General features: G+C 34.6%; 1 long non-coding RNA gene across 1 annotated transcript in view; it reads right to left on the bottom strand.

The window, feature by feature from the left end:
* Positions 1–1,894: 1,894 nt before the first annotated feature.
* The window catches only part of LOC140593714 (uncharacterized), a 57,255-nt gene continuing 35,812 nt past the window's right edge, over positions 1,895–23,337 (bottom strand). Inside the window, exon 2 of the long non-coding RNA XR_011999875.1 lies at positions 1,895–1,979. This is a non-coding gene — a long non-coding RNA (uncharacterized lncRNA). The remainder of the gene's footprint in view (positions 1,980–23,337) is intronic.

Here is a 23,337-nt window from a genome sequence, read left to right on the forward strand (position 1 = left end):
CAGTTTCATCCAGGTTTTCTCCAATGTTAATCCTTTTTTTTAAAGATTTTATTTATTTATTCATGAGAGACACAGAAAGAGAGGCAGAGACACACGCAGAGGGAGAAGCAGGCTCCCCTCAGGGATCCCAATGTGAGACTGGATCCCCAGACCCTGGGATGATTCCCTGAGCTGAAGGCAGATGCTCAACCACTGAGCCACCCAGGCGTCCCTCCAATGTTCATCTTCTAGGGGTTTTTTACTTTTGCATTTTACATTTAGGTTTGTGATTTAAGTCATTTTAGTGAAGAATGGAAATGTATGTCTAGATTAATTTGTTTGCTTGTGGTTGTCCACTTGTTCCAGGCATCATTTTTTTTTAATTTTTATTTATTTATGATAGTCACACAGAGAGAGAGAGAGAGAGAGAGAGAGAGGCAGAGACACAGGCAGAGGGAGAAGCAGGCTCCATGCACCGGGAGCCCGACGTGGGATTCGATCCCGGGTCTCCAGGATCGCGCCCTGGGCCAAAGGCAGGCGCCAAACCGCTGCGCCACCCAGGGATCCCCCAGGCATCATTTATTGAAAAAAATTATCTTTATTCCACATATTGTCTTTGCTTATTTGTCAAAGATTCGTTGACTTCATTCATGTGAGTCTATTTCTGAGCTCCCTATTCTGTTCCATTGATTTATTTGTTTGTTCTTTCACCAATACCACACTGTCTTGATTACTGCAGCTTTATAGTAAGTTTTGAAGTCAGATATAATCTGTCCTCCAACTTTGTCCTTCAGTATTGTTTATTCTGGGCCATTCTTGGGAAAAATATGAATTATATATCTTTACTGTATCAAAGGCTCTTTAAGCATTATATAGGCACATAGGGTTAATTGCCAACACTGTATAATTTCATTTGGGTACTATTTCTCACAGAGAAAATATCACCCTTAACGTTCTTTCATGTCAAATAATAGAAAAAATTACACATTGTTCTAAAGAGACAAATTGTCCACTTAATAGGAATGATTTCTCTGGAAAGGATGATAGTCTCATTCCATATAAAAGGCAGGGATTATTTCCCTTCTAGCTACTAGCTGTCTGACTGTGCTTAGCTATATGAATTTGCTTAGCATAAAGTATCAAAGGCATTATAGGTAAAATTGGTAAGGGATGCTTTCCCTGGTTAAGCTTGGCTATGTTTGTTTTAGCTCCAAAAAAACTACCATTTTACATAACAAAGAGATGGTATTGTTGAATGTGTTATTCTTCAATACTGTTTCTAAGCCCTGAATGAAATGTAAATAATTCTCAGAAGGCCCTTAGCCCAGTTTTGTAGGCAGAGCTCAGTACAGGAAGGGAGACTGGTCTGAAGCCAAATTAAGAATCTACAGGAGAACTGTCATTAGAACTTGGGAGCATCTGAAAACAAGCCTGTACCCAAAACAGAAGCTTGTGTCAGTCTTAATCACTATGGAGTGACACTATTAGCTACAGCAAGCATTTTTAACTAAAGGAATTTCAAAGCTAAACCCAGCATCAGGTCAAAAGAAAACCATCTTTCCTGGTAAAAAGGAAAGCATAAATGATGTACAAAGTTGACATTTTAGAATTCCTTCAAAATTAGTTTTAGATAATTTTTTCCAATTAGAATATAAGCTACAAAAAAAAAAAAAAGAGATAAACAAACTTTTTGTATAACCCAATCAGCTAGCATTGTGCATTTTCCATGTTGTAATTATAAGTTCTAAGCAGGAGACAATCTTGAGTCTTAGCAGTAAAGATATTCTAAGAACAGTTGGGACAGACCTAAGAGAAGTGGCTGAGGAGCCTTCTAGGACACTCCATCATTAGCAAAAAAAAAAAAAAAAAAAAAAAAAAAAAAAGGAGCCAGCCGTAGGGAGTTGGACCTACTTACATACAGCCAGTTTTTCCAGTAAGGAGCTGGTGATTCTGAAATATTAATTGTTCCAATGTGTCCTCCATCCTAGTTCCTTAGAGTTCTGTGAAGACACAGATAAGTTAAAAGGTTAAAAGCTATTTGACTAAAATATTTATAGCAGTTCTTTGTCTCCAACCTGAAACTCAGAGGATTACACAGTGCTCTCTCGCAGTTTCCTCCAAACCACCTAGTTCATTTGGCATTCAGACCTTTGTACATAAGCAGAGGCATTTGGCTGGGTGACCATAGCTCATGGCAAGAGATTTTGGTACCCAGTAAAAGCAGCAATACATTTCATGGAGGCCCAAATGGAGAATGTAAAGATGAGTAGATTAGTGCCAATGCCCAGAGGGAGACAGCAACAGTGGTGGTGGCAGTTGGTGGGAGCAGACTTGTTTGCAAGAAAATGTGAAACACTCTGTAAAATACCAGGCAGGGGCCTTTGTTGAGCACTAACGTTCTTCCATCTGCTCTAGGGATAGGCTGCCAGTGTAATTTCGTATCTGTTCACAGGCTGGTAAAACTTAGGAAGACAAGGTAAAGGTGGAGTTAGTGTAACATTTTTGGTTTCTATATGACTATTCTGTAATATTTGGAAGTTAACTGATTTTTTATGCATGCAATGGTCAAAACTTCTGATTTTAACCTTAACAAGTTTGTGCTGTATAATATATTATTAGCATGATTTTAAGGTTATAATTAAAGAGCCAGACCAAATGATCTTATCATTCTATCCGGAATCCAATCAGATATAATCTTAATGTCCCTAATATTTGTGGTGCTGACATACTAGAAAGAAAAATACGTATATGAATAGAGGATAGCATTATGCCAGAAAGATTAAGTAGGTAGAACAGAGTTAACAGGGATATAAATACTCCAATGAGATGGCATTGACGGCTCTCTAGAGGCAGGTGGGAAAAGACTAAATAACTCAAGAAACCCCCCCCCCAAAAAATTGCAAAACCAAACTGAGCAATGAAGAGAGTTCTATGAAAATTTAGAAGTGCTCGAGGGATAGTGAGAATTGGCTGAAGATGGGGTTTAAACTCAGAAGGTAGGCTTCGTGAACTTCTACTTTAGGAAGTCCCTTTTTATATCACTGTGTAGAACTTGAAATGTTCACAGATAACAATAGCAAAAGCCGCCTACTGTGCCAAAGTCAGAGGCCTCTGGTCACCAGGAACCTCGGGGCAACAACACATAAAATGCATCTTTAATTATATTTTTGAATGACAGGAAATTCACACATTTTATGTGCCACGAATTGTTGCAGACCTGGGATAGAATGGTAAACAACAGAGTCCATATTCTCATGGAGTCTATATTCTAGAAAAGAAGATGGAGAGTAAATCAAATAATCACACAATATATACAGTATGATAGTATATTTAATCTAATCTGAAATATTATTGATTGTAAAATGTGCTATTTTGTATTACTATGAAAAAACTAATAAACTACAATGCAATGCTTTTTTATTATTTACATTTTTAAAAATATTTTTAAGGATTTACTTAGATTCCATCATATAACCACTCTTGGTCATACATAGAAAAGTAAATACAAGTGAAATCAACTAAATAGTGTTTTTCTAGAAATGTTTTCTATTCACAATCAGCCTCCCCTTGGTGGTATTGATGTCATCACACACAGACACACACACATACACACACATACATATTGTCATTCTCTGTGTTATCAGGAATGCTAATGCTCTAAGATTTCTTACAATGCACTCTATTTTTGCTTCCAAAATTTTCTTCCAAGTCACTGAACTCCATTCTACAATTTTGGTGCCAGTAATTTCCAGCTTAGCATGTGAAAGGCAATTTCTGTGCACAGAATTCAGTAACAAAATATAACTCATCTTCATCTATTGTTAGTATCTTTCTTTTTCAGACATCAGAAAGAAATTCATTGTTACTTTGCAAGTAAATCTGGAGATGCCGTGAGTCCTCCATTGACTTGTACTTGCTGTACTATCAAATTCATGCCACATTGCTATTCACATGCATTTCTGCATTCACATTATTCATTTTGTTTTACTGCCAAACTAGTGTCATTTAAAAAAATATTTTTAAATGGCAATTAAGTTCAACAAATGTAATGCCAAAAATGCACATAACTCTACAATTTACAAGCTCATTTTAAAGTGATAAGCCAGCAAAGGTGGCGCAAAAGTAGTTAAGAAGTAGACAAGGAAACCAGTTTAGCCAAGAGAACAAAAACCTTCACTGTGTTAAAAACTACTGAGATGTCAAGATAAAAAGGATTTTTTAGAATCTTATCGTGTTTAGTGACAAAAGGGCAATAATGAACTTAGAAGTAAAATCTTTTGGAGGAGTTGCAACTACATTTGCAGCTTGGAATGTGCTTGGGAATAAATAACTCTAAAGAAAAGGTTAATAAGTGTAGTCAATTCTCTTAACAAGTTTAGCTTTCGAGAGCATGAAGAGAATGTAAAAGTTGCCTAGTTAGAAAAACAAGTGAAATAGAGGTAATTATATATTTTGTTTTAAGATTTGGGAAGCTTTGACACATCCAAGTTCCATTAGAAATGAGCTAGTAAATGTGGGAAAGTGGCAGACAAAGAAAGCAAAAGGGATGATCAATACTGTGCCTTAGAAAACATATAGACAATGGGGTTGGGCTGAGAAGTTGTTGAGAGATCTGTCCTTTCATTTGAGATTAGGTACAGGATAATGGTTACAATCATGGACTCAGCTTTTGTGAAAATGACAGTGCTTAGTTCTGGTTGGCCTTCAGCAAGTTACTTAACCACTGTGGCTCAGTTTCTTCATCTAAAAATGGGGATAGATAATGATACCTATTCTCACAGGATTATTATAAGGATTATACAAATTTGAAATGTCCTTGGAATAATTATTTTATTTGTAATATCCTTACAATAGAATAAAACACATATTAAGGATTTATAAGTTTTTGTTACAGTCATCTTATTAAGCAGATTTGAATTACTTGTATTGAGAGAACTGGCTACTTCAGATTAATGATGACTCTATATAGATCATTGGCTAAAATGAAAGATGTCAGTGATTTCCTGAAATTTGTGGCATATGTGCTATTGGTATTTTCTTTTTTAAAAAACAAAAATACTTTATTTATTTTTATTTTTATTTTTTATTCATTCATGAGAGATACATAGAGAAAGGCAGAGACACAGGCAGAGGGAGAAGCAGACTCCCTGTGGGGAGCCTGATGTCAGACTCCATCTTAGGATCCTGGGATCACGACCTGAGTGGAAGGCAGACGCTCAACCACTGAGCCACCCAGGTGTCCCTGTGCTACTGCTTTTGTCACCAAACTATGCCTTTCTGCATCTCAAAAAACTATTATGGATCAAAATTGAAGAAAAAAGCAAAAAAAAAGAAAAAGAAAAGAGAGAATTTAATAAGTAGAATCACAATTCCAACCCTCAACTTTTGACCTCACTTTCTAGAAAATGTGGGTTTCTAAAATGTTATATGCTCTTTGTGGTTTATAAAATGAACAAGCAGTGTATGTTCTCATTCATTTGGGGAATATAAATAATAGTGAAAGGGAATATAAAGGAAGGGAGAAGAAATGTTGGGAAATATCAGGAAGGGAGACAGAACATAAAGACTCCTAACTCGGGGAAACGAACTAGGGGTGGTGGAAGGGGGGAGGAGGGCGGGTCGTTGGAGGGGAATGGGTGACGGGCACTGAGGTGGACACTTGACGGGATGAGCACTGGGTGTTTTTCTGTATGTTGGTAAATTGAACACCAATAAAAATTAATTTAAAAAAATGAATTTCTCTCCCTCCTTTCCTCCACCTCCTCCTCTCTCCCTCCCCCTCTCCCTCTTCTCGGCTTTCCAACCTACGGAGTAATAAATGATGATCCAGGATTCCAGATTCACATGTTATAGGTCCATTTGCACAGAGGAGGTTTATCAGACACAAATAAGGACGCCAGAAGAAAATCTGATTGTTCTGATTTGGTCCAGGTGCATATACTGGATCCAATACTCCTGGTCAGACAGTACGATCATTTGCATCATTTACCAATGCAATTGCTAGGGCCCTATACATGTAATGCCATAGGGAGGACATGAGTTTCCTGAGAGGACAGCTTCATTCTGAATGGCACAGACAACCCAAAAATGTCTATCACAGAATGGTATCTGTATCCCAAACTTTCACATTCTGGTGGAAACCCAATTTTCTCTCCTGATGTTTAATGGCTTAAAAACCAGGAATACTACTTAATTCCTTTAGTACTACCCATTTTGAAGTCACAAATTATAAGGCTACAGAACTCATTGTTGAAGAAACTGAGATCCAAAGAAATGGAACTATGTTGTTTTTTATGACTGGCTTTTTTTTAATTCAATATAGTTAACACACAGTGGTATATTAGTTTCGATATACAATATAATGATTCAACAATTCTTTACCTTACTCGGTGCTCATCAAGATAAGTGTACTCTTTAATCTCCATCAGCCAATTTCACCCATCGCCCCACTGCACCCCCTCTGGTAATCATCAGTTTATTCTCTGTAGTTAAGAGTCTGTGTTTTGGTTTGTCTCTTTTTTTCATTGTTCATTTGTTTTGATTCTTAAATTCTGCATATGAGTGAAATCATTTCGTATTTGTCTTTCTCTGACTTAATTTGCTTAGCATTATGCTCTCTAGATCCATTTATATTGTTGCAAATGGCAAGATTTCATTCATTTTTAAGGTTAATATTTCATGGTATATAAATAGCACTTCTTCTTTATCCATTCATCTGTTGATGGGCACATGGGCTGTTTCCATAACTTGGATTTTGTAAATAATGCTGCAATAAACATAGGGTGCATGTATTCCTTTGAATTAGTGTTTTTGTATTCTTTGGGTAAATACTCTGTAGTGGAATTACTGGACCATATGATTCCATTTTAATTTTTTGAGAAACTTCCATTACTGTTTCTAGAGTGGCTGCATCAGTTTGCATTCCCAAAAACAGTGCAAGAGAGTTCCTTTTTCTCCACATCCTTGTCAACACTTATTTCTGGTTGTTTTGATTTTAGCTATTCTGACAAGTGTGATGTGATAATCTCATTGTGATTTTGGTTTTCATTTCGCTGATGATGAGTGATGTTAAGCATCTTTTCATGTGTTGACCATCTGTATTTCTTCTTTAGAGAAATTTCTGCTCATGTCTTAGGACTTTTTAATCTAATTATTTGGGTTTTTTATGTTATGTAAGTTCTTTATATATTTTGGATACTAACCTTTTGTTGGATAAGTCATTTGTAAATATCTTCTCCTATTCAGTAGGTTGCCTTTTATTTTAATTTTTTTTTTTTTTACTGTTTCCTTTGCTGTGCAGAAGCTTTTTATTTTTATATACTCACAATAGTTTATGTTTGCTTTTGTTTCTCTTTTCTCAGGAGACGTATCAAGAAAAATGTTGCTATGACCAATGTCAGAGAAATTACTGACTGTGCTGTCTTCTAGGATTTTTATGGTTTCAGGTCTCACATTTAGGTACTTAATCCATTGAGTTTATTTTTGTGTATGGTTTAAGAGAGTGGTCCAGTTTCTTTCTTTTTTTTTTTTTTTTTTTTTTTTTTTTTTTGCATGTTGCTGCTCTTTTTTCCCAGCACCATTTGTTGAAGAGATTGGCTTTCACATTGGATATTCTTGCCTCCTTTGTTGAAGAATAATTGACCATATAATCATGCCCCCCCCCCCCTTGGCTATCTATTCTGTTCTTTTTTTTTTTTTGTAAATTTATTTTTTATTGTTCAATTTTCCAACATATAGAATAACACCCAGTGCTCATCCCGTCAAGTGCCGCCCTCAGTGCCCATCACTCAGTCACCCCCATCCCCCGCCCGCCTCCCCTTCCCCCACCCCTAGTTCGTTTCCCAGAGTTAGGAGTCTCTCATGTTCTGTCTCCCTTTCTGATATTTCCCACTCATTTTTTTCTACGTTCCCCATTATTCCCTGTCACTATTTTTTATATTCCCCAAATGAATGAGACCATATAATGTTTGTCCTCCGATTGCCTTATTTCACTCAGCATGTTTTATTTTTTTTAAGATTTTATTTACTTATTTGACAAAGGGAGAGCACAAGCTGGGAGAGTAGCAGAGGGAGAGGGAGAAGCAGGCTCCATACTGAGCAGTAAGCCCAGTGCAGGGACCTGGGATCATGGCCTGAGCCAAAGGCAGGTACTTAACCAACTGAGCTACCCAGGTGCCCGTCTGTTCTATTCTATTGATCTATGTGTCACAATACTCTTGATTATTACAGCTTTGTAGTATAAATGGGATTGCTTTCTTAATTTCTCTTTTTGCTGCTTCATTATTAGTATAAAGAAATGCAATGGATTTCTATACATTGATTTTATGTCCTGTGACCTTACTGAATTCACTTATCAGTTCTAGTAGGTTTTGGGTGGTCTTTCAGATTTTCTTACATAGTATCATAGACATCTGCAAATATTAAACATTTTACTTCTTTATCAATTTGGATGCCTTATTATTCCTTCCCTTTGTCTGGTTGATGTGGCTAGGACTTCCAGTACTATGTTGGATTAAAGTGGTGAGAATGGACATCCTTGTCTTGATCTGACCTTAGGTGAAAAACTCTGTTTTTTTCACCACTGAGTGTGATAACTGTGGGTTTTTCATATATGGCCTTTATCATGTTGAAATATATTCACTCTAAACCTACATTGTTGAGGGTTTTATCATGAATGGATGTTGTACTTTGTTAAATGTTTGTTTTGTACCTATTGAAAGAATCCTATCATTTTTATCCTTCTCTTAATGATAAGACATATCACACTGATTGATTTGCAAATATTGAACCACCCTTAGGATCCCAGGGATAAATATCACTTGATTGTGGTGAATTATTTTTTTTAATGAGTTTTGGATTTGGTTTGCTAATACTTTATCAGAGATTTTTGCAACTATGTTTATCAGAGACATTATAGTATCTTTATATGGTTTTGGTATCAGGGCAATGGTGGTCTTATAGAATGGATTTGAAAGCTTTCTCTCCTCTTCTATTTTTTGGAAAAGTTTACAAAGGATAGGTATTAACTCTTTAAATGTTTAGAATTCAGCTGGACACTGTCTGATCCTGGAATTTTTAGGGGGAATTTTTTTATTACTGATTCAATTTCATTGCTGGCAATCAGTTTGTTCAAATTTTCTATTTCTTCTTGATTCAGTTTTGACAGGTTATATGTCTATCCATTTCTTCCAGGTTGTACAGTTTGTAGGCATATAATTTTTCATAATATTTTCTTATAATTCTGTGCATTTCTGTGGTGTTTGCTGTTATTTCTCCTCTTCCACTTCTGTATTTGTCTTGTTCTGTTTTTGTTGTTGTTGTTGTTGTTGTTCGTTTTGTTTTATTTCTCTCTCTTATGAGTCTGACTAAAGGCTTATCAGTTTTGTTGATCATTTTGGTTTCATCAGTCTTTTCTATTATGTATCTTTGTGTGTATTTTAGTTTCTATTTTATTTATTTCTGCTCTAATCCTTACTATTCCTTTCCTTTTGGGTTTACATGTTCATTTTCTAGATCCTTTAGATATTAGGTTTGGCTGTTTATTTGAGTTGTTTTGTTTTGTTTTTGTGTGTGTATGGTGGCTTTTGTTTCTTTGTTTCTTTTTTTTTAATTATTTTTATTTTTTTTTGTATTTTTTTGTTTGTTTGTTTGTTTCTTTTTTTAAAGATTATTCATTTATTTATTCATGAGAGACACAGAGAGAGAGGCAGAGACACAGGCAGAGGGAGAAGCAGGCTCCATGCAGGGAGCCCAACGTGGGACTGGATCCCGGGTCTCCAGGATCACACCCTGGGCTGAAGGCGACACAAAACGGCTAAGCCACCCAGGCTGCCCTCTTTGTTTCTTCTTGAGATTAACTAGTATTGCTATAAACCTTCCTCTTAAAACTGCTTTTATTACCTTCCAAAGATTTTGGACTACTGTGTTTTCATTTTCATTTGTCTCCATGTGTTTTTTTTTTTTTTTTTTTTTCCTCTCTGTTTCTTGGATGACCATTCATTGTTTAGTAGTATGTTATCTGATCTCCATGTATTTGTGCTCCTGCCAATTTTTTTCTTGTGGTTGATTTCTAGTTTCATATTATGATCAGAAAAGATGCATGATATGATTTCCATCTTTTTGAATTTGTTGAGGTTTGTTCTGTGGCCTAATATATGATCTCTTTTGGAGAATGTTTCATGTGTACTTAAATAAATGTGTATTCTACTGTTTTAGGATGGAATGTTCAGAATATGTTAGACCCATTTGGTTCACTGTGTCATTCAAAGCTATTGTTTCCTTGTTGATATTTTGTTTAGATGATCTGTTCATTGATGTAAGTAGGGCATTAAGATCCTCTACTACTATTACTCCCTTTATGTTTGTTACTAACTGCTTTATGTATTTGGGTGTTCCAATACTGGATGCATAAATATTTACAATTCTTATAGGTTCTTGTTAGATTATTCCCCTTATGATTTTATAGAGTCTTTCTTTGTCTTGTTATATTCTTTGTTTTAAAGTCTATTTTGTCCAATATAAGAATTGCTCTCTCAGTGTTCTTCACATCCATTTGCATGGTAAATGCTTTGTCATCCACTATACTCATTCTGCACATGTATTCAGGTCTGAAATGAGTCACTTATAGGCAGCATAGAGGTGGGTCTTGCTTTTTTATCCATCCCATCATTCTGTCTTTTGATTAGAATGTTTAGGCCATTTACTATCAAAATAATTATTGACAGGCATGTAGTTTTTTGCCATTTTGTTACTTGTTCGTGGTTGTTTTGTAGTTTTTCTGTGTTCCTTTCTTTTCTTGCTCTCTTCTGCCACTATTGGTTGCCTTTTTTTAGTGATACATTTGATTTCCTTTTTATTTTTTGCATATCTATTACTCATTTTGGTTTGTGGTTACTATTTGGTTGTATATATGTACATGTATCTTCTTCATATATCAGTCTATATTAAGTTGACAGTTGATCAAGTTTGAACCCATTCTTTATTAAACTGGAAATGTTTTTCTCCAAGCTATACGGACTCTAGTGGGTATAGGATTAAAACTAATTCTACCAATTCAGTAAAATCTTTTAAGTATTCCAATCATTTTACAGAAATTGACAAGCTGTTGCCAATGTCCATATGAAAATACAAAGAAAAGTGAATATTCAAACCTATGGTGAAAAATAAAATGCTACAGAGTGAAAACATGCTGATGTGTTATCTTACTCCAAAGTTCAGTAATCAGGGATCCCTGGGTAGCGCAGCGGTTTGGCGCCTGCCTTTGGCCCAGGGCGCGATCCTGGAGACCCGGGATCGAATCCCACATCGGGCTCCCGGTGCATGGAGCCTGCTTCTCCCTCTGCCTGTGTCTCTGCCTCTCTCTCTCTCTTTGACTATCATAAATAAATAAAAATTAAAAAAAAAAAGAAAAAAAAAAAACAAAGTTCAGTAATCAAGAGAAATAGCTTATGAATAGATTCATGTAGATCAATGAAATGGAATTGACAGTGTATAGCCACAGGTAATATTAATGAAATGGAACCTCTTCCTTAAATCATATACAAAATGTGACTCAAATGGTTCATGTGATTAAATAATACTAGAGGAATCCTCTAGAAGTTTAAAAACAGTTCCTCTAGTGCTCATTTAATGTTATAATTCCATTTGCAAAGTAAATCTTTCCTTATTAGACAGGAGTGGCCCCCCCAGAACAAGAAGGGAAGATTATCAATTGAAAAAAGAAAACACCGCCACCAACAAAATGCTTTCCTGTTGTCTTTCCCCACTCAAAACCTGGATACTGCCAATAAGTAATACTAATATATTTAAATTATAGTTATACTATATTAGCAAGGATCTTGGACAGTGAACTATCCATATGCTTTATTTTGCATTTCTTGATTGTTAAATATTGTTTTTGTGCCCTTCTTTTTAAGCAATAGCTTATAGATATTATTCTGATAAAATGTGGTAAATATATCTTTAGCTATGTATAAACAATTACAAGATGCTGAAATGTATAGCTATATTTTAAAATCAGTTTTATCAGAATATACATTTATTTTTACCTATCTAGATATTGAATATGGTATACTGAATAAAAGTTTTTATATATACATGAAATTAATTTTGTTTGTGATTTGAACATATTGATTTATTGGTAAAAGCTTATTGCCATTGGAAGAGCCAGATAATTTTGACCAAAAAATAAAGTGAATTTTAACAAATACTTACAATAATGAGCAATTAACATGCTTTAAGTTTTAAACATCTGAGTAAGGTAATTTGAACTATTTTCTCAATTTTATGTGAAGTTTCATAATATTGAAAAAAATATGTTCTATATATTTCTACCTCTACGGAAGATTACAAATAAAGTGAAGTAAAAGGGTAATTATTTTCCTTCCTTGTCTTAAACATTTGAGAGGTTTTTTGAGGTAAAATTCATATGCTATAAATTTTACTGAATGTAAGTGTACAGTATAATAATTATAAGAACTTTTTGTATGATGATGAAGTGTTAAGAGCAGACACCTTACTGTTTTTCCTGGTCTTATAAAGGAAGCAGTCTTTCACCATTGACTATGATACTAGCCATAGGTTTTACGTACTTTTTATGATTTTAATGAAATTCTCTTCTATTCCTATTTTTTGGATATTGTCAAATGCTTTTCCTGAGCCTATTGAGGAAATCACATGGGGAATTGCATTAAATGATATTCAAAAATTAAAATAACTTTGCATTCCTAGAATAAATCCCATATGGTAGTGGTTGAGAATTTATTTTTATACATATCATGAGATTTGATAGAATATTATTGTGTTAAGGGCTTTCATGTCTATATTCAGGAAGAACATTGATCTGGTTCCCTTTTCTGTATTTCTGCCTTTCTTTCCTTCTTTCCAACCTTTCCTTCTTCTTTCTTTCTTCATTTCTTTTCTCTTGGATCTTTGTTTACCCTTCATGTCATGATAAAAGGTGTCCTCACAGAATGAATTAGAAAGTATTTCCTCTTCTTAATAATTTATGAAGGGTTAGTTTTATTTCTTCCACAAATGTTTGAAAGAATTCTTTGTGTGGATATTTTTAGTTGCTTGTCTTAAATTATAAACAATATAAGCTTACAGATGATATCTTTTCATATTTAGATCCTCCAAATCACCTAAGCATGAAACATTACCAAAAAAGTCAAAGACTTGAAAATTATAGTTCACAATATTCTTAGGAGGATGAGTAAACCGGTTACATTGGAGCTAAGAGTAAGTAATGAGTGTCTGAAAGTACATTAATGACAATTGAAGCTCATTTTAATTGAATTAAAATTTACAGAAAATAACTATTACATCATTCCCATGATACTTCGAGTTTTGATAATGTACAACATAAAAGTCAAATTGCATTTTTTAATGCTAGTGCATTTGCTCATACTGTGTTTTGTGTGGTACATGTTTGTGTGTCTGTATGTGAACTTTAAATATGAGTTATATTGCCACTTTTTCTTATGACCACAAAGAAGTTTAAACCTAGCTATTCTCTTTCACTTTGCAGGATATTTCAAGTAAGTCTTCTGTTTCTCAACTGTGGTGCTCTTATATTTGCTAATTCTTTAAATTACTTATTCATTATTTTGTGGAATACCATCTCACTAGATATCTGACATTCTCAAAGAAATTTGATACAGCTCACTTGAAATAATTGTAATTTTATGTTAAAATACTGGTTTTATGTTCTGAAAAGTATGTACTATATTTTTAAGAATAGATAAGCCAAAAATATGTCAGATGTTACAGTTTTTGTTCAGTCTTAAAAAGTTATATCTGAATCAGAAATCTAATACTGTGACATATTTATCACAAAAGGTAAATATTAACTTAATTTTTAAGACATTGAAGGTGTATCAACAAATGACATATGTGCTACATAATATTTTTTCTCACAAATTTAAGATTTCTTCCCAACAGAATCCTAAATGGTACTTCAAATGCCACCTTCTTTATGTACTGCTTTGATAACATTACTCACCTTTTTAGAATTACAGCCTTTGCTTCAGGACAAATTTCTTTTTTTTTTTTTTTTTTTTATGATAGTCACAGAGAGAGAGAGAGAGAGAGGCAGAGACACAGGCAGAGGGAGAAGCAGGCTCCATGCACCGGGAGTCCGAAGTGGGATTCAATCCCGGGTCTCCAGGATCGCGCCCTGGGCCAAAGGCAGGCACCAAACCGCTGCGCCACCCAGGGATCCCAAGGACAAATTTCTTTATTCTCGTCTTCAGTTTTGCTAACTATGCTTGATCATATAAATCTCCCTAAATTACAAGTAACTTTGCTGCTTCTGCTTTAAACTAAGTGACCCACTATGTTTGCAAAATGATCTAACTCCTCAGATTTAGTGTCTCAAGAACTGACATAAAGGATATTTTGTCTTATGTATTAGTGAAGAAAAGCTCCTTCTATTCAAAATTACAACTATGTATCCTTGGTTCTCACAAAACTCTAGGACTCAATTTCTCAACTGAAAATTCTTCACATAGACCACTTAGTTTATAAAGCTTCACTTCCAATTTAGACTTTGGATAGACCACAAGTAATTGAACAACAAAATAAGCCTTTCTGTAGCCCTTATTTGATGCTAATAATAAAAGTAGTTTCCATTTGTTTTGTGACAAATATATACAAAACAATACTGTTCAAGGAATTTTATTAAAATATTTCATTTAATCCTACAATTTAGTTATTATATTCATTTCACAGTAGAAGTCTTACCTAAAGCTGCACAGCTAGTAGTAACTAAGACAGTATCAGTCTGACTATAAATCTGATTTTCTTTCCACTGTGTTATTCTTTTCTATTCTTCACCTTTGTTTCCCAAGACTAGAAGCACATATGGATTAATTCAAATAATAAATGTAAATCCTAATTTCTTACAGCTTCTTTAAGGAAGCTAAGATGATAATAAAGTGTGGGTGGCAAACTAAGGAAAACAAATTTCCTTAATATGTACTAAATTTCATATAATGTACTAAATGCTTACAATATGTTAAGGTTGCCATATTCTCATTGCCACCTTTTGAGTTACAGATAATTAATCTCATTTTAGAGTTGAATAAACTGAAGCTCAGGAAGGTTAATTGCTTTGCACAAAGTAACAAAGCTAATAAAGAAGAACAAAAATACAAACCTGAGTCTCTGTAATGCATAAAGCTCTCTGCCTTCTTACTCACACATCGATGCTCCTGCTGATTAGCATTTTATAAAAAAGAAAAGCTAATAATATTATGGTCTTTTTTTTTCCTAAGGTTTTCCAGTTTCATTCTCCATAAAGATCCTTTCCTTAGCCTTGATTTTCTGCAATAATTATGACTGTCTTCCACGCCCCCACACTATACAGGTACTCTCTAGTATTGAACTCACATGCTTTAATTTTTTAAACATTTTAACATGGGCAGTTTCAAATATAGTATAATGAATCCTCATGCATCATTTACCAGGCTCCAAAAAGTATCAGTATTTATGATCAAATATCCTTGTTTAATCTGTCTCCACGTACACTTTACACTATCATTCAGCTTTTCAGATAGCATTTGAATACAGTGAAATGCACAGTATGAAATATATAATTTTGATAAATGGGAACATAGGATCCACATTGTCAATAAAGATGTAGGATATTTTCATCAGTCCAGATATTTTCTTATGTCCCTTGCTGGTCTATCATCATTGACTCCAGAGATAACCATGATTTTTTTCACTATAAATTAGTTTTTTCTGTTCTAGAATTTCATACATATTCACTCATATGTATATACTATTATGTGAGCAGATTCTTGGGTTCACCATAATATCTTAATTTCATCCGTGCTGTTGTGTCTATCAATAAATTGTGGAGTTTTTTTGCATAATATTTACCCGTGATATGACTATACCATACATCAATTATCTATTTTCCATTTGGGTTACTTGTTTTGGGCTGCTAAAAAACTGTTGTGAGGCACACCTGGGTGGCTCAGTGGTTGAGCATCTGTCTTCAGCTAAGGTTGTAATCCCGGGGTCCTGGGATCAAGTTCCACATTATGCTCCCTGCAGGAAGGCTGCATTCCCTCTGCCTGTGTCTCTGCCTCTCTCTATGTCTTTCATAAATAAATAAAATCTTAAAAAAAGAAAAGAAAAGAAAAAGCAACTGCTATTAATATTTGGATCCAGAATCTTTCAGTGGACAAATGTATTTATTTATTACCTGGAAATGGGATTGCTGGATAAAATTATTACTTTGTAAAATTTTTCAAATCTTTATTTCCAAATTATAATCTTTACATTCTCATCAGCAATGAATGTGAGAGTTCTGGTAGCTCCACATCATCATTGGCATCTGAGTGTTGTCAGCCTTTATACATTAAGGCTGTCTAGTAGATGACTAATAGTATCTTATTGTGGCTTCACTGTATATTTCTCTGATGACTAATGATAAAAGTCATGAAGATGTTCTTGTGGATTTTATTCTAAATGCTTTATTGTTTTAGTTTTTACAGTTAGGGATATTCTCCATCTTGAATTAATTTCTGTGTATTTTATAAAGTAGGGTTTATAGTTTTCTTTTCATATCAGCATATATAGTGGTACCAGTACCATTTGTTTAAAAAAGCCATATAAGTATGGATATATTACTCATTTCTCCAATCACAATTATTGGCCTCACTCCATCTATTCTTAAGCTAACACCACACTTACTTCATTTTGGCATTTTCATACTACTGCTATGTCTATTTAGCTATCTATCTAATATTCTTATTCTGAGGATTATAATATATACTATTTACAAAATTAAAATTATAGTGCTCTGTGTTAAATCTAGGAAAGTTGTAACAGAACAGTTTTCCAACACTTTATATTGTGCAATTTATATCACATATTTTCTGTCTACTTATGTTGCAATCCCCTAATTAACTAACTAATTAGTTAATTAATTTTTGCTTTTAACAGTCATATGCTTTGAAAATAATTTAAGGATATATATTCTTGGTCTTTTTTTTACCTCCTTTATTGAAGGATAATTAACATACAATCAACTACACAATCCCAGATTTTAAGCTACACTACAAACGGTGGTATTTGAAACTATATGATCCTGCCACAAAAGTATACACATAGGTGAAGGGAACCAGACAGCCCAGAAAGAAACCCAGATTAAATAATTAATTAACCTACAAGGAAGACAAGAATATTCTGTGGCAAAAAAAAAGACAGTATCTTCTATAAATGGTGCAAACTGGACAACTACAAGCAAAAGAATGAAACTGAACCACTTACTTACATTATACACAAAATAAACTCAAAATGTATTAAAGACCTAAGTGTAAGACCTGAAACCATAAAACCCCTAAAAGGCAGTAATCTCTTGGACCTCACTCCTAGCAACATTTCCCAGATATATCTCTTCAGGCAAGGGAAACAAAAGCCAAAATTTAGACTACACCAAAATAAAAAGGGTTTGCACAGCCTAGGAATCTATTAATGAAATGAAAATGCAATCTATGGAATGAGAGAAGGTATTTGCAAATAATATACCTGACAAGGGATTAATTCAACACCCCCAAAACAAATATTCTGATTTAAAAAAATGGGCAGGGGAAATGAATAAACATTTTACAAAAAAAGAAAAAGAGATGGCCAACAGACACATGAAAAGATGCTCAACATCACTAATCATCAGATCATCAGGGAAATGCAAATCAAAGCCACAATGAGATATCATCTCACACCAGTCAGAGTGGCTATTATAATAAAGACAAGAAACACCAAGTGTTGGTGAGGATGTGAAGAAAAAGGAACCCTTGTGCATGGTTGGTGGAAATAAATATGGTGCAGCCACTATGGAAAATAGTATGACTGTTTCTTCAAAAGATTAAAAATGTAAATACCATGTGATCCTGTACTTTTGCTACTGGGTATTTGCCCTAAGAAAATGAAAGCACTGATTTGAAAAGATGTATACACTACTGTTTATTGCAGCATTAGCATTATTTCCAATAGCCAAGGTACGGAAGCAACCATTCATTGATAGATATGAATGAATAAAGGAGATGTGATATATATATCCACTGTGTATGTATCTCTAAGCATACACATATATACAATGTATATTATGTATATGTACATGTGCATGTGTATGTATATACATACAGGTACACACACACAATGCAATGTTACTTAGCCATAAAAAAGAATGAAATTATGTCATTTGTTGCAACATGGATGGATCTAGCAGGTATTATGCTAGAAGTGAAATAAGTCAGACAGAAAGACAAATACCATATGATTTCACTTTTATGTGGAATCTAAACAACAAAACAAATGAACAAACAAAACATAAACAGACTTCTAAATACAATGAACAAACTAGTGAATGCCAGAGTGGATGTAGGTAGCAGAAAGGGCAAAATAGGTGAAGGGGATTAAGAGGTACAAATTCCCAGTTATAGAATGAACCGTTCATGGATATGAAAGGTATGGCATAGGGAATATAGTCAATAATATTCTAATAACTTTGTAACTACATTTATTAAGGTGAGTGTTGGGTAATGTATAGAACCATCAAATAAGTATGTTGTATCCTTGAAACTAATATAACATTGTCAACTTATTTTCAGTTAAAAATGAAAAAGAAATACAATCTACAATTTAATAAGTTTTGATACATGCATATGCTCATTAAACCATTAAAGCAATACGATAACAAGCACATCCAACACTTCCATAGGCTTTCTTTTGCCTCTTAGTAATTCTGTCCTCACATTTGTTGCCATCCCCAAACAAGCAATCATTGAGCTGCCTTTTGATACTATAACGTGCATTTGAACAATTTTGTATAAATGTATTTATACAGAATTTATCATTTGATCTGGTTTCTAACTGAATATAATTATTTTATTTTTTAAAAGATTTTATTTATTTATTCATGAGAGACACAGAGAGAGAGAGAGAGAGGCAGAGACACAGGCAGAGGGAGAAGCAGGCTCCATGCAAGGAGCCGGATGTGGGACTCGATCCCGGGTCTCCAGGACAGGCCCTGGGCTGCAGGTGGTGCTAAACCGCTGTGCCACCGGGGCTGCCCAATATATTTATTTTAATATTCATACATGTTCTGCATACCAGTAACTCATTACTGAGTAGTATCCTGTTGTATGAATATTGCAAAATTGTTTAACCATTGAATTTCTGGTGGGCATTTGAGTTGTTTGAATTTTTGGCTATCACAAAAAATTATGTATCCTAGACTTGAATGTCTGTTTCCTCACCCAGATTAGGGTTTACAGCTGTCATTTTATCAAATAAACCTTCTGCCCCTTGTTCCCTCTCTTCTTCTGGGACTCCTATGATAGGAATGCTATTATGCTTTATGGAGTCACTGAGTTCCCTAAGTCTACATTCATGATCCAATATTTTTCTTTCTCTCTTCTTTTATGCTTTATTATTTTCCATAATCTTATCTTCAATATTAATTATTTCTTCTTCTACTTCTTTCATCCTTGTGGTTGTTTATATCAAATTGGTTTTGCATCTTGGTTATAGTATTTTTTTATTTTGGCCTGACTAGTTTTGGGATCTTTTATCTCTGTGGTAAGGGACTCCCTGATGTTTTCTATGCTCTTTTTAAAGCTCAACTAGTATCCTTATGAGTGGTGTTTTAAATTCTAGTTCAGGCATAGTACTTATATCTGCTCTGATTAAATCCCTGGCCGTGACCTCTTCTTATTCTGCCTTTTGGGATGAATTCTTCTGTCTTGGTATTTTGTCTAGGTCTTTCTTCTGTGTGTAAAGTCTGTTATGTTTCCTGTTCCTGAAAGCAATGGCTGTATTAAGAAGATGTTCTATACTGTCCGGGGCCTGACGCTTCAGGAAGTGCTTCTGCTGTATACTGTGTCCACTCTTTGATTGCTCTTTGATTCAGGTCAGACCTCTGCAGAGTTTCTTTTTTGCCTGCAGTGGAAAGTGTTTGGACCTTGTCCACTGCATGACGAGTTTTAACTAGGTATGTTTTGGACTGCTTGTTAAAAGATGCTAGATACTATTTCCGCTAGGGCTGAGGCTTTGCATCTTTCTATGATAGGTAGACTTGGTGAGTGCAGGGGGTTTATGCTGGTCTTGCTGATACTTTGACTCTATGGCACACTTGCCCTAATGAAAATGCACTTGCAAAACACAGAGGGGCGGAGCTTGGTGTAAGTGGCTCAAGCCTCCACTGTGAGCAGTGTACTGTTGACTGAAGTCTGTCTGTACTGATGGATGAGGGTAAAAAATGGCATCAGCCCACTCTCTCTTACCCAGAGAGGGAGGTCACACCCACTGCTATTCAGGAAGCCATCAGAGAAGAGCAAACAATCTCCCCTCCTTTGTCCCAGGCTTCTCTTCCCTCAGAATCCTGCCTTTACCCTGTGTCCAAGCCATCTGCCACCTCAGCAATGTAGTGCTTCCATGTAACTGGCACAGAAACAGACACATGGAGCAAGAGAACAGGAGAGAAAACCCAGAAATAGACCCACAACTATATGGTCAACTAATCTTTGACAAAGCAGCAAAGAATATCCAGTGGAAAAATAGACAGTCTCTTCAATTAACGGTCTTTGGAAAAACTGGAAAATGGCATGTGATGAATGAAACTGGATCCCTTCTTACACTACGCAGAAAAACACATTCAAAATAGATAAAAGATCTAAATGTGAGACAGGAAACCATCAAAATCATAGAGGAGAATCACAGACAGCAACCTCTTTGACATCAGCTGTAGGACTTACTAAACACATCTTACTAGAGAAATCTCTGGACACAAGGGAAACAAAAGCAGAAGTGAACTACTGGGACTTCATCAAGATAAAAAGCTTCAGGGGGTACGTCTCTGGGAAGAAAGGGGAACCCTCATACACTGCTGGTGGGAATGCAAACTGGTGCAGCCACGCTGGAAAACAGTATGGACATTCCTCAGAAAGTTAAAAATAGAACTACCATAAGATCCAGCAATTGCATTACTAGGTATTTACCCAAAGGATACAAAAATACTGATTCAAAGGAATACATGTGCCCGGATATTTTTTGCAGCATTATCGACAATAGCCAAAATTATGGAAAGAGTTCAAATGCCCATCAACTGATGAATGGATAAAGAAGTGGTATATATATATATATATATATATATATATATATATATATATATATATAATTTATATGTAAATGAAATGAATTATTCATTTTATAAGTGAGCATTATATATTATATATAATTATATATATAATGGAATATAACTCAGCCACCAAAAAGAATGAAATCTTGCAAATTGTGAGGATATAGATGCAGCTAGAGTGTACTTTGATAAATGAAACAAGTCAGAGAAAGACAAATACCATATGATTTCACTCACATGTGTCATTTAAGAAACAAAACAGATGAACATAGAGGAAGGGGAAAAAAAGAGGGAGACAAACCATAAAGGACTCTGGACCATGGAGAACAGAGTTTCTGGAGGGAAGGTGGGCTAAATAGGTGATGGGTATTAATGAGGACACTTGTTATGATGAGCACTGGGACTAGGTGTTATAGGTAAGTGATGAATCACTAACTTCTACTCCTGAAACCAATAATACACTATATGTTAACTAACTAGAATTTAAATAAAACCTTGACACAAAAAATAATTATGCTGTGAACATTTATGTATAAATCTTTGCATGGACATATATTTTCTCTTATATACATGGGAGTGGAATGGCTGCATCATATTGTAGCTGTGTATCTAATAGGATAAGAAACTACCAAGCTGTTTTCTTAAGGGGTTGTACCACTTCATGTTCCTTTTAACAGTATATGAGAAATCCAGTTGCTTTACATCTTCACCAATGTGGTTTCCTTCAGTCTCTTTCTCTCTTCAGTTGTAGGCATTCTAATAGTTGGGTAGTGGTATTTCACTATCACACTGTAATGTGATAGTTGGTATAATTTGTCCTCCTAATAGACTGTGAATTCTTGATGTCAGGCATTGAGTCAGTCTATGAACCAATCACTTAGCATTTTATCTTCAAAAGTTGGTGCTTAAATAAATTTATTTAATTAAATTGAATTTTTAGCATGTAAAATCATATATTTTATAATTTCTCCTTGTATTTTGTAGGTCAGTGGAAAAAATGAACATTTGAGCAATTTCAGGATTGGCCTTGTAAATAGCTTTCCTTTGACTATTCTTCATCTCAAAATCCAAAAGCACGATAATATAATTTTTATGTTCTTAATTCACTCAAATCTTTGAAATTATGAAACCCACCCACACAGTTTTATTTTTAAAGTTATAAGTGAATAAAATTCCACTTAGCTCAATCTGCAGTCATATTTATTTCCTTAAAGATAAATGGGCATTTGTAACTGTTTAGTTCTTAAAAAATGTGTGTGGTTAATTTTATTTATTCCATTATTATAGGGATCAATTAAAAATATTTTATTTTACATTTTGTTTAAAATGTATTTTGCTCTTTCTAAAATTAATTTTTCATTCTTTTGAAATGTAAAACATACAATACATACAAGACATCAATAATTGAGAAAGTCCTGAATATATTTTTCTATCAATAATACATTCTCAGGGCAGCCCTGGTGGCTCAGTGGTTTAGCATTGCTTTCAGCCCAGGGTGTGGTCCTGGAGACCTGGGATCAAGTCCCATGTCAGGCTCCCTGCATGGAACCTGCTCCTCCCTCTGCCTGTGTCTCTGCCTCTCTCTCTCTGTCTCTCTCTCTCATATGAATAAATAAATTAAATCTTAAAAAAATAATAATAATACATTCTCAATATACTGTTTAAGCAGAACTATTCAGTATTCAAAATATATTGTTAAGTGGAATCATTATTCAATATTTGTTGCTTTTACTCCTCCCCAAATTTTTACATATCATCATAATTTCCTATTACTGATAAAAGGTTTTCATTTGAAAAAAAATAACATAATATTAAGGATCATTTTCTGCTATAAACTGAATGTTTATGCCCCTCGCCCCCATCCCACTTGAATTTCAAATGTTGAAACCCTAACCCCAAGGTGATGGTATCAAGAGGTATGGCTTTTTGGAGTGATTAGGGCATGAGAGCTGAGCCCTCACGAATGGTACTAGTACCTTTATAAAAGAGATACCGGAGGAATCTTTTTACCTTTATGCCATATGAGAACACAGTAACAGGATGGATGTCTATGAACCAGGATGGGGTCCCCGACCAGACACTGAATTTACTGGCAACTTGATGTTGGATTTCTCAACCTCTAGAACTTTGAGAAAGAACTATCAGCTGTTTATAAGTCACCTAGTCTATGACATCTTGTTAGAGTAGCCTGAGACGTTTTCTACCTG

The sequence above is a fragment of the Vulpes vulpes genome, chromosome 2, assembly GCF_048418805.1.
Source record: "Vulpes vulpes isolate BD-2025 chromosome 2, VulVul3, whole genome shotgun sequence".
NCBI lineage: Eukaryota > Metazoa > Chordata > Mammalia > Carnivora > Canidae > Vulpes > Vulpes vulpes.